Source organism: Macaca fascicularis, chromosome X (genome assembly GCF_037993035.2).
Source record: "Macaca fascicularis isolate 582-1 chromosome X, T2T-MFA8v1.1".
NCBI lineage: Eukaryota > Metazoa > Chordata > Mammalia > Primates > Cercopithecidae > Macaca > Macaca fascicularis.
Window position 1 is genome coordinate 138,422,875 of NC_088395.1, and position 13,883 is coordinate 138,436,757.

The following is a 13,883-nucleotide window of genomic DNA, read 5'->3' on the forward strand; positions in this document are numbered from 1 at the left end:
AGACCTAGAGACCAGGCAAGAGCTTTGTTCTTTATACATGTTCCTTTCTGACCACCTCCAAAGGAAAAAATCAGGCTCCAAGGCCCTGCAGATCATGGTAGAAGGCCACATATTATAGGAGGAAATAAAGACCACACATAAGAAAAAAGCAATGTAATTTTTAAAAAATTAAAAAATGTTCCACCTACCTGATTTTTTAAAAGTCAGAAGTGGAGACATAGAACCACTACTATTCAATAAATTCAACAAACACAAAAATACCTTAGGTCATCTCAAACAGAAACTCAGTAACCAATAAGCAATGACTCCTCATTTCCCTCTCATCTCACCTCCTGGTAACCTCTAATCTACTTTCTATTTCTATGAATTGACCTATATTAAATATTTCACACACATGGCATTATATAATATATGGCATTTTGTACCTGGCTTCTTTCACTTAGCGTAATATTTTCAAGTTTCATCTACGGGGAAGAAGGTGAAATGGGCATGGGAGTTGGTGATCACAGAATGAGGAAAAGGATTAGCCAGACCCTAGGGAAGATGGAAACAGATTGATGAAGACAGAGATTTTAAATTATGCGCAGGGACAGGGAAAGAGGAGACTGGAGGAAATTCCATCTTAGAGCTGTGAGAGGGTTTAGGTCTATGAAGAGGGTGGACAAAGATAAAGTGCCAGTCCCAGACTTAGCAAAGATGTATCACAGTAATCACTTTGCCTTTGAAATGCTCACTTGCTCTGCAACAATCCAGGGACCATCATTTTCCCACTGGAACATAGTTGTGTATTTATTTTCAAACTGAAAGTTTATTTTTGAAATAAAAGTTCATTTACCCATGAAATCCTGAAGGCTTTACATATTTATGAAGGAATGTCTTGGTTTGTAGAGATATCCTTTAGAATCTTAGGGGTGTCAGTTTTTTAGCTTTAAGTTTAGCTGTTTATTATTGAAAAGTTTATTTCCTAAAACAACAATGAGACACCACTGCATATCTGTTAGAATGGCTAAAACCCAAAACATTGATAACAACAAATGCTGATTGGAATGCGGAACAACAGGGACCCTCATTCATTGCTGGTGGGAATGCAAAATGGTACAGCCACTTCAAAAGATAGTTTGGCATTTTTTTGCAAAGCTAAACACATTATTACCACACAATCCAGCAATCACACTTTTGGTATTTACCCCAATTAGTTGAAAAACGATATCCACACAAAAACCTAAACACAAATATCTACAGAAGCTTTATTCATAATTGCCAAAACTTGGAAGCAACCAAAATATCCTTCAATAGGTAAATGAATAAACAAACTGTGGTGCATTGATACAATGAGATATTATTAAATGATAGAAAGAAATAAATTATCCAGCCACAAAAGACATGGAGGAACCTTAAATGCATAGTGCTAAGCGAAAGAAGCCTGTCTGAAAAGGCTATATACTATATGATTCCAACTTCATGACATTCTGGAAAAGGCAAAACTGTGGAGACAGTAAAAGGTCAGTGCTTGCCAGGGGTCCTGGGAGAGGGAAGGAAGAGTGAGCAGGTAAGGTACAGGGGACATTTAGGGCAGTGAAGCTATTCCGTATGATACTGTACCTGACATTATGCATATGTCATATGTATGACACTGTATATGACATTATGTATTATGCATGTCATATGTATGACACTGTACATGACATGTATTATGCATATGTCATATGTGTGATATGCATATATTAGCATTATGCATATGTCATATTGTGATACTGTACATGACATTATACATTATGCAGATGTCATGACATTTAGGGCAGTGAAGCTATTCCATATGATACTGTACATGCCGTTATGCATATGTCATAACTGGTAGAACTGCACAACACAAAGAGTGAACCATAAAGTGAACTATGGACTCTTGTTAATAATAATGTATTAATATTTGTTCATCAATTGTAACAAATTTACCACATTAATACAAGTTAATAAAAGGTGAAACTCTGTGCCTAGTCAGAAGGTGGAGGGGTAGGGATAGGGAATATAAGGGAACTCTTTGTACTTTCTGCTCATTTTTTCTGTAAACCTAACTAGTCTAAAAATAAAGTCTATTAATTAAAAGAGAAGGGTAGATAAAAAGGCAATAAAAAGGCCATGTACCCCCTAAAAATTTATTTCCCCTTTAATTATCTTGTGGTTATTGCTATTTATTATCCCTATAAGGATACAACCTAGACTAAAAATCTGGATTTGATTTGTAATAAGAAAAACACACTCAAAACAAAGACATAAATTTTTATTTCCAGTTCAAACTTTAAAAATTATGAACCCAGGTAGCTTAAATCTCTCCAAGAACAAAGATCATCTCAAATCCTTGGAATGTCACTAAGTCTTATACCACTTAGCTTGTCAATTCTTCTATCAGGTAGCCAGATGTTTCCATTTGAATGGAATCTTTGCAATAACCCCTCTTTGTGGGGATTTATTCTATTAACTGGAAGCTTGTCCCTAGAGCAATGACACTCTTTTATACTTGCTAACTCTATTCGTTTCCAAAACAAATATAGGTTTAGGGGTGCCCAAACAAATTACCACAAACTGATTGACTTAAAACAACAGAAATGTATTCTCTCACAATTCTGGACACTAGATATCTAAAAGTAAGGTATCATCAGCAGGACCACGCTCCCTTTGTGACTCTGGGTAGAATATTTCCTTGTTTCTTTGCAGCTTCTGGTGGTGACCATCAATTCTTGGCATTTCTTGGCTTAAGCTGCATCACCTAAATCTCAACCTCTGCCATGGCATTTTCCCTGTGTGGCTCACTTTGTCTCTTCTCTTCTTATAAGGAAATCAGTCATGTTGGATTATGGGCCTGCTCTACCCTGTTATGACCTCATTTTAATATGATTATATCTGCAACAAATGTATTTCCAAATAAGGTCACATTCTGAGGTACTGGCGGTTAGGGCTTCAATATATTTCTTAGGGGGACACAATTTAACTAATCACACTAACAGAATAATGAGGTCCCATTGTAAGCATGTTTTGGCCTTGGTTCTAAAGTAAGGGCTTCTCAAAAAAATGACAGCTTTTACTTAGTATAGCTGTGGGACTCCAGAAAGACCAAAAGTCCAACTCTTTCTACCATGCCTAATCATGTTTCCTCAGTTACCAGGCTGAACAATTATTACAGCGTTTTTTACCTAGGCCAGGAGCTCTGAAGAGGTTGCCATTACCAGCCTCACTGGGCAGGAGTGTGCAGTTCCTTGAAGTCCTTGAGCCTGCCAGCGCATACCACATTCCTACCAACCAAAAGTAGGCCTCTAACCCCCTAAATGTTTCACAGCTTTGTTTCCGAAGTTCTTACTCTAATTGTTCTTCCCCACTTACTTCTGACTCTTTCTGCTTCTGATCTCATTATTCCTTTTACTGATGGTGGTTTTACCTGTCCTTTGGACCAGATGTTCAGCACCATTTCTCCAGCCTTCACCAATGTGTTTCTTCCTGGGCTCCAAATTGAACTCTGCTGAAGACTTTTTGTAGTCACACATTGTGGGTAAATACTCACATATTCATTTATATGCAAGCACAGCCATCCACAGAAAGCACTCCCAGCAGGTCATACCACTCTCGTGAACCACAGCCAAATATCAAGTCATGATTTCTAAGATTCTAGGCCATCCCTAATGCTACCAGAAAATTTTGACCTTTTGCTCTGGGAATGTACTGCTGTATTTATTTTCAAACCTTAAAGTGTATTTTTTAAAGGTTTATCATGTGACTCAGCAATCCCATTATTGGGTATATACCCAAATCGATATAAATTATTCTATCATAAAAACACATGCACACATATGCTCACTGCAGCACTATTCACAATAGCAAAGACATGGAATCAACGTGAATGCCCATTAATGATGGATTGGATTTAAAAAAATGTGGTACATATACACCATGGAATACTATGCAGCCATAAAAAGGAACAAGATCATGTCCTTTGCAGGGACATGGATGGAGCTGGAAGCCATTATTCTCAGCAAACTAATGCAGGAACGGAAAACCAAACACCACATGTTCTCATTTATAAGTGGGAGCTGAACAATGAGAACACATGGACACAGGGAGGGGAACAACATACATTGGGACCTGTCAGAGGGTGGGGTGGGGGGAGGGAAAGCATTAGGAAAAATAGCTAATGGATGCTGGGCTTAATACCTAGATGATAGGCTCTTAGGTGCAGCAAACCACCATGGCACACATTTACCTATGTAACAAACCTGCACATCCTGCACATGTACCCCAGAACTTAAAAATAAAAATTAATGGGGCTGGGCATGGTGGCTTATGCCTGTAATCACAGCACTTTGGAAGGCCAGGGTGGGCAGATCACGAGGTCAGGAGATTGAGACCATCCTGGCTAACACGGTGAAACCCCATCTCTACTAAAAATACAAAACATTAGCTGGATGTGGGGTGGGCGCCTGTAGTCCCAGCTACTCGGGAGGCTAAGGCAGGAGAATGGCATGAACCTGGGAGGCGGAGCTTGCAGTGAGCTGAGATCGTGCCACTGTACTCTAGCCTGGGCAACAGAGCAAGACTCCACCTAAAAAAAAGAAATTAGTAAAAAAACAAAAGAATGGTGTATTTGCCCATGGAATTCTGAAGGTTTCACATATTTATGAAGGAATATCTTCGGTTGCAGGATCTTAGCAGTGTCAAGCTTCTGCCTTCACAGCTTCCCTGGAACAACCCTAGGAAAGATCCCCAATAGCCTCCTGATTACTGTGTTAAATAAGTTTTGGTTTTCAGGCCTCATCCTACTTGACTTCTCAATGCCATTCAACACTATTGACCACTCTTCATTTCTCAAAAATCTGCCCTCTCTTGACTTTGAGAAATAACATCTGCTACCTTCTCCAACTTCAATAAACCACTGCTTCACAGTCTCCTCTGATCTCTCTTCTTCTGGCCATCTTTTAAGGATTAGAAATTTCTCAGGCTCTCTCCTTGGCTTTTGGTTCTCATGCTACACACTCTCTGTGGGTGATCCCACTTACTACCATGGCTTCAGTTATATGTTAGTGATTTCCAAATCTGCATCTCCAGCCTCAGCTTCTTTTCTGAGTTCCAGACCTGTTCATCCAGTTACTAACTGGGCAGTCCTGCTGGGTAATCTATGAGCTCCTCAAACTCAAGATATCCAAACAAATCTCACTGATTGCCTCTATTGCTTATGTCAATGAAAACCCCATTAGTCTAGATTTGTCTTCCTTTGTTTCTGCTCCAGTCTACAAGTTCTGCCTCTCCTAACTGACCATCTCTCTGTACTCACCATCTTTACTCTTGTCTGAGTCTTCATTATACTTTGTCTGGAACATTTTAATAGCCTCCTGTGTGATTTGCCTCCCACACCAAACCATTCTCCACCCAGCACCCAGAGTGAAAATATCATAGCACGAAACTGGCTGTTTCACCGGCTCTCCACTGCCTACAGGGTAAAGTTCAGTTTCCTTAGCAAAGCATTCAAGAGATGGCCTTTTGGACTTTGAACCTCATCTTTTGGTTTGGTTTGTTCCACCACTTCCTCAGAGCTTCAGTCATATCAGACTACTTATAGGACCCCAATGTGCATAACGATTGCATGCCTTTACTTAAACTTTTCTCTCTGCCTGGAATATCCTCCTTCTCAACTCACAACTACTTAGGAAAAGGCTAAGGGCCAGATCTTCTGTTTGAAGATGAGATAAGAGAGGCAAACCTATGCGAGGGCTTACTTACTCTTGGGGGAAGTTCCAGCCGACTCGCTGTTGGTAAATTGCACCTTTTACATCTGGGCTCTGGAGCCCTATGGCGTGGTGACCCTGGATCCCTTCCAGGAGCTGCAGGGCAAAGACAACTTCTGTGGTGAACTCTTCTGGATGTGTGTCAGTTCCGGGTGAGGCTGCAAGGCTGCCAAGTTCTCAGGCTGGATCTCCTGCTGGCAGGCTGACAGTTTCTCCGTGCCCCAGGTGCCAGCATTATGAAGGCTTCTGCTGGGGGTTGCAGTTCCCCACAGCTCCACAGACAGCTAGACCTTCCCTTGTCTTAGGGCCTGATTCAAAACAGATGGGTGGATGGGACCATTCTCATCCCTATTGGCTCCTAGGCATGGCACTCCACCTGCAAAAGTGCTGTTGTTTCTCTAAATAACTTATAGGATAACTTCTCTCTCTCCCTCTCTCTCAGCATTTATTCAATCAACCAGTATTTATTGACTAACACTTATACAGTAGGCATTCTACTAAATACTGAGGACATAGCAATGTACAAAACAAGCAAAAAAGCACTGCCTTCTTTCAGTCTGCAGTCCAGTATGTGAGACAGACATTAAATAGAAAAACCTACAAATATTTATTTAATGACAGTTAAGAAGGAAAAAGTGCAATAAAGGAAAAAGGCAGGGTTCTATGAAAGAACTGGGTCTTTACAGCCTGATTTGTGGAAGAAATGACATTCCTCAAATGAGCACAAAGTAATGGTTTTTCTTGACCTTTTAAGTTTTTCTCCTCTATTTGTATGATTTTTTAAATACAGATGAGTTTAAATACAGATGAGATGGAGTTTCACTCTTGTTGCCCAGGCTGGAGTTCAATGGTGCGATCTCAGCTCACTGCAAACTTAACCTCCCAGGTTCAAGCAATTCTCCTGCCTCAGCCTCCCGAGTAGCTGAGATTAAAGGCACCTGCCACCATGCCCAGCTAATTTTTTTTGCATTTTTAGTAAAGATCGTGTTTCACCATGTTGGCCAGGCTGTCTCGAACTCCTGACCTCAAGTGTTCCACCTGCCTTGGCCTCCCAAATTGCTGGGATTACAGGTGTGAAGTTATTCTTTTTACCATTATGTTAAGTATTTTAAGGACTCGTTCCTCACCCTGCTTAGACTGCAACATCCCACACCAGGCTGCCCCTCCATGGACACCATTCTCACTCAGGAATGAACAACCTCTTTACCCTGTTCAAGCTCTGGCCCCACACCATGCTGAGCTACTCCCATGTGTGGACAGTCTGACCACCCTGCTCAGACTCTGACCCCCTGTACCTGCTTGGCATCTGTATTAGTTCATTCTCACACTTCTAATAAAGACATACCGGAGACTGGGCAATTTATAAAGGAAAGAGGTTTAATTGACTCACAGTTCAGGTTGGCTGGAGAGGCCTTAGGAAACACAATCATGCTGGAAGGGGAAGCAAACACATCGTTCTTCACATGGCAGCAGGAGAGAGAATGAGAGCCAAGTGAAGGGGGAAGCCCCTTATAAAACCATCAGATCTTGTGAGAACTCACTCACTATCATGAGAATAGCATGAGGGTAACTGCCCCCATGATTCAATTACTTCTCACCAGGTCCTTCCCATGACACATGGGGATTATGGGAACTACAATTCAAGATGAGATTTGGGTGGGGACACAACCAAAACATATCAGCATCTGACTCTGCACACCATGCTGGGGCTCTGCAGGGACACCATTCTCACTGTGCTCAATCTCTGACTCCTCCCTCCAAACTGCCTTTCCATATACCTTGCTCCAGACCTCATGATGGCCTGGGCACTGAATTATTCAGGAAGAGAAGGACAAGGAAGGGAAGAGGAACAAGTAGAATTCTACCCATTTAACAGGCTCCAACCACTCTGCTGCCTTTAGTTTCTGAGGCCACCATACCTCTCACCCAGGATTACCTGAGTTACTTCAAAAAGCTCCACCTTTTAAAAGAGTCATTTTAAATGTCATCTCTTTATGAAGCATTTTCTTCTCAATCTATCCACATGGCATGGACTACACTGGAGGCAAGAAAGACGAAGAGAAGCTGATGGATATAGAATACACGATGGAGGTAAAACTGACAGGACCATTTGATGGATTGTTTGTGAGAGGGAAAGAGAAGAATCAAGAATGATAGGTCTTGGCTTAAGCAACTGGGTGGTGCCAATAACTGAGACAGGGAAAATTGGGAAAGAGAAAGGTTGGGGTGGAAGGGGGAAGTCTAGAATTCTATTTGAGCAAGGATGAATTTTGAGTTCTATCAATCAGATATCCAAATTGAGAATGTTAAGTAGGCAACTGGATATGAATCTTTGAAATTTACTCCATTTAAAAATTTCTGTCATACCTGCCTTGCTAATCCTCAATCCTGGACAAACACAGTTATGTCTCTTTTTTAAAATTTGTTCCCTTTATGGGGTTCATGAACCCTCTGAATTTGTGTAAGAATTTTGTGTAAGAACTCTCTGAATTTGTGTAAGGATTTTCCATATATGCATGCATGTACAATTATATGGATAGACAATTCATCATAGTTATCACACTTGCAAAAAATCCAGGATGTAAAAAAAAAGTTTTAGAACAATTGCATTCAATGGCACTGACACATATTAAAAACAAGCCAGAACAATAATTAGTCTCATTGTAAATTCATGTTATTCAAGCTTAGCTGGTTTCTTAATGTTATTTAGTGATTTTTTTTTTTTTTTTACTGCTTACTCCTGTTAAAAGTTCAGGTGTTGGAGATATTTGAAGATAAAAATATAGGTTTTTTGAGACAGGGTCTCACTCTGTCACCCAGGCTGGAGTGAAGTAGCACAATCATGTCTCAGTGCAACCTCTGCCTCTTGGGCATGAGCAATCCTCCCACCTTGGCCTCCCAAAGGGCTAAGATTATAGGCATGAACCACTGTGCCACCTATACTATTATACTGAGGTTGATTCTTTGACTTATAGATGTTTCTCAAGGTATGCTGAATATTCAGCTAGACAGAGTAGAGCAGAAAAAGCATGGAATCAACTGACCCAAGTTCTAGTTCCATATCTGCCTAAAACTCAGGGTGTGTGTTTGGGCAAGTCATCTAACTACCTCTAAGCCTCACTTTCCTCATCTGCAAATAAATATAATAATATCTCACAAGGTTTTTAAAGGTCAAAATTGTAACCAATATTTATGAAAGCATTTAGTGCATATCTAAACTTTAAACCACATGCTGAAAATGAGAAATGTCTTAATTTTTGATGGTGTGGTTTGAGGAACTGCTAGACTGTTTTACCTGGGCAGTTTTTAGAATCTACTAATGCACTGCCCACCTCACTCATCAAAATCAAAATTTCCCCTTTTACAACAGGTTGAGAAGAAGGGTCACCAGAGTGAAGGCCTGGAAGCAATAGAAAGTGGACTGAAAATTCATAACTAGCAATTGATTCAATGTGTTTTGGTGTAAACATACTCCTGGAAATATTTTTGATCTTTAGCTGTAAATCTCTAGGCACTAAGCTGGGGCAAACAGGGAGGGGTTCTCCTTGGATAAATGATGAAATCCAGGATGTGTCTTTTTGACCCTCTCATGCCCTCCCCACCCCCACACTCCATCCCTGCCCTCAGTGTCCCCTACTGGCAGAATCAGAATATATCTCACCCTCCAGAAATGTGGGAATGTGGAACAGCCTGAGGGCCGAAAGAGGCAGAGAGAAGGCAAGCAATCGTTCCTGCCAATTTCCCTTCCCTTTACCTCTTGCCCAAAAGAAGTCATGTCTTTACCTGGTTCTCTCTCTGTCTGTCAACTTCCTTTCTGCCAGGGAGCTTTGCAGTTTCTTAAGAAACTTTTGAAGACCCATAATCTTTCCAGGCCCAAATGAAGGAATGTTTTCATGGTGTTATTCTAGGTAATGTGACAAGCAGTAGGTGGAAGCCGGGCTTTCTCAGCACATTGAAAATTCAGCCTGATATTTGCTGTCTTTCTTTCCTGCTTCAATGATGAGTCTTGGTGACAGAAAGAGAGCTATAAGTCTGGAAAGTCCTAGTCAAACCTTCTCTTCCCAGAATTATGTCACTAAGTTAGTTGACTTAGCTAATGAATAAATATTGAAGCACCACTGGCTTCTTGTTGAACCCTTGCAGTTGATAATTATTCAAAAATAGCTAATATTAAGTAGTGCCATGTATCAAATGTCATTGAGATTACAGTGTATTGCAATGGTGCTCAATGCAGGGTGCACAATGGAGTCTACTTGGAGGGTAAATTATTGGAATCAAGTGACACCCAACCCTAGCAAGTATGATTCATTTGGTCAGGGTTGGGGGATAAGTGAGGTGGGCAGTGCATTAGTAGATTCTAAAAACTGCCCAGGTAAAACAGTCTAGCAGTTCCTCAAACTATTAAATATAGAGTTATTATATGACCTGGCAATGCCAGTCCTAGGTATATGCCCAAGAGAAGTGAAAACATATGTTCACACACAATATTGTACACGAGTGGTTTATAGCAATGTTATTCACAACAATCAAAAGATGAAAGCAGCCCAAAATCTATCAATGGCTGAAGGGATAAACAAAATAAGTACATACATACAATGGAGTATTATTTGGCAATAAAAAGGAATCAAATACTGATACATACTGCAACTTGGATGAACCTTGAAGACATTATGCTAAATGAAAGAAGCCAGTCACAAAAAGTCCGGATATTATATGATTCCATTCACATGAAAGCCCAGAATAGGGAAATCTATAGGGATAGCCAGGAGATTAGTGGTTGCTTAGGGCTGACTGTGGAGGATGGGGGATATCAGGGTGATAGCTAGTGGGTATGATATTCCTTTTTGAGGTGATGAAACATTCTAAAATTAACTGCAGTGAGGAATGCACCTATCCGTGAATATATTAAAGCCATTGAATTTTACACCCAAATTGTACGGTGTGGATTATATCCCAATGGATTTGATTTAAAGAGAGAAAAAAATACTCCCCAGATGATTTTAATGTGCAGCTGAGTTTGAGAACCACTGATGTAGTTGAAAGAGCATGCACTTGAAGTTAGACAGATTGGAACAAAATGACTGTGTCATTAGGTGACCCAGCTGTGGCTTTCTGAGCCTCATTTTCCTCATCTGGAGAATGAGGATAATAATTACTGTCTCATAGGCTTTAGAAAGAGGATTTGGTGTGGAAAACAAATGAAAGTATGTGTAGAGTCTGACACTTAGCAAGCCGGTACTCTACCAAAGGAAGCTATTGCCATCATTGTTTTTCTTTTCTGCCTGAAGGCTCACAGGGCCAGCATTAGAAATATGCGTCCTCACTGCACTGACCCGGGAGAAGGTGATCTGGAGTAGAGGGGACCAGGCCAAATGCATTATCTGCATGCAGACTCAATAAATGTCCTCTGTGCTCATAACAATTTTTTTGGCCCCATCACAAAGCCCACATTCTTCCCATGAGTAAGACTGCAGCGTCATTGTTCTCTAAGGAAATGTGATTGCTTTTGTGTGTGTGTGGTTTTTTTTTTTTTTTTTTTTTTTGCCATTAAAACTTATGGAAGACCAAACACAGGTCCGCAGTGGGATCTTACTGGTAGGCCCTTGCCTTTCATAATATATTTGTCATCAAATTCTATCAAATCTACTGCTATAATACGCCTCTCAAATCCAGCCACTTGTATCCATTTCCACTGCAACTACCCTAGACCAGGCCTCTAGCATCTCTTACCTAATAATTCTGATCTTCTTTAACTGCCTCTACCTCTTTTCCCCTCCAAATCCTTCTCCGCACTGCAGCCAGAGTGATTTTTGTAAAATGCCAATTTGATCAAATCTCTCATTTAAAGACCTTAAAATGGCTTAAAATCTTTCAATGATCCCCTATAGCTCTAAGAGTCCAACATCTTTCTAACCCTCCAGCCTTATCTCTTACTACTCTCTGTCTCCTAAATATCTTTTGAAATTGGCCATTTCTTTGTTGCTCTACACCGTGAGTCCAATCTGCCATCATACTCAATCAGGGCTCTTGAAGAGCTTGCAAACAGTTTTTCCTAGCTTCAGCCGTGCCCCCTTTGAATCCACCTTCCACACAGCAGCCAGTTTGACTCCTTTGCTTAAACCCTTTTTATGTCTCCCAATTTGCCTAAAAACAAAGATCAAGCTTCTTATCAGGGCTATAAGACCTTCCATGATTTGACCCTGCTGACTTACCCCCTTCATGCATAATTACTCAGTTTTCCGTACACATTACTTCTTCCTATCCACAGACCTTTGCAAACATTCTTGCTTTCTGGAATTTCCTGCCTCTGTCCTTGCACGTCCAAGTCCACTACATCCTTCAAGGCCTAGTTCAAATAATACTGTATTCAGGAACTCTCCCCCAACTTCCCCGAGGAACAGTTCTTCCTGGCTTTTAGACATCTCATTTTGCATTATCTTTGTCTCATCACTTTCTCATTTAGTTTATCATCATGTCTAGTATGGATCTCTCTGCCTCAAATCTAAGATTGTTGAGATTTAACCACAAATTTTGTTTGAGCCACAAATAACTGAGTCTTAAACAAAAAAAACCAGAGGATCTGGGCAATACCTGAAGGTATTGATTGGGGGGGATATGGCTATGCAAGTGTGAGGAGTAACAAGCTTAAATATATAAACTCCTTGGATTACTAAAATAGATTAGAATCATCTCGGCTAGGTGGTCCAATGTGTGAATTTAGATCGGCGGGGAGTTAAATCAAAATGAGAGAAGTTGTAATAGAGTTGAAAAACAAAAATCAAGATCGGTGGCAAGGAACTAGATCTAACTAGAAACGTGTTAGAAGGATGTGCTGGGCGTGTACCACTGAATGTGCATATGTATACATAAATGTGCACATGCATGCTTTTTTATAGGTATGAGTGATTACATATATATGTGAGTTTAAGTGTATGAATGCATAGCTCTACACGAACAGACATGTATGTATCTGGATACGGTTATGAATATTTTAAATGTGGTTTTATATGTGTGCATAGTTGGGGAGCAGGGAGGGTCCTAGCTTGAGCCTAAGCTCTGTCAATTGCTGACATTCACACATGCCTGGGCATGGCTGGGAAACTGGTGGGGCAGGCCCGTCAGAAATATATTTGTATTGAAGGACTAAGGATCCTCCTGGGAGATAATTTATCCTGGAAAAAGAAAGAGGTATACAAACTTGGCCCAGTTAGAAAGCTTTAGTCACTAGAGGGGAGGGACATTTCTGAGTAGAGCACAGTGGCTGTCACTTGAGTTTGTCTACAGACTTAGCACCATAGATTCAATGTCTGAGCCTTATGGGTATGTAAGAAGTTGTAGTCAATAAAAACAAAAAGAGTTGTTTTACAAAAAATATTTTGTCATTAGGCACATGCATGACTGCTTTGGGACTGTACTAATTCATTCATTTTTTTCAGTCAACAAATATATTTATCTAACACCTGCTCTGTACCAGATACTGTGCTAAACATTGGGGATGAAGCAGTAAACAAAGTGACAGCTTACATTTGAGTGTAGCCCCCAAAAGAGAGGCATTTTCTGCCACATCTTCCCAATTATCATATACCTGGACATCTACAGGCAGAGTTACAGCTAGTCTATACTGTATCTGTACAAATTAGAAAATGGCACTTGCTCTAGGCAGCCCCAAATCTTGGAAAGGGGACAATGCACTCTCTGAGCAGGTGAATTAGAAATAGGTATCCTCTAGGACAGATTCAACTCCACAGGCATACTGCATGACAGGGGAACACGTAATGAAATTGACAACTCCTTGTCCTCTCAGAGAGGCATCTCTTGTGCAGTGTGCAATCTGCACAACAGTCCATGGTGACTGTGGCTGCAAGTCTTCAAGGTGTCAACAGTTGCTCTGGGCACAAGATAGTGATGCCCAGCACTAATTTTGGTGGGTATCTTAGAAAAGCTACTACTAAGGGAAACTATTATTACTCCATAGAAGTAACAGCAGTTTCTACTGTGAATTGCAGAAGCCAGCAGAGGCAGCTGATATCCAGTTGATGTGGTACCATGCCTTCCAAATGCAGCATTACACAGCCTAAGTGTCAGCTCTGCTTAGAAAATATAGCAATGCTTAGA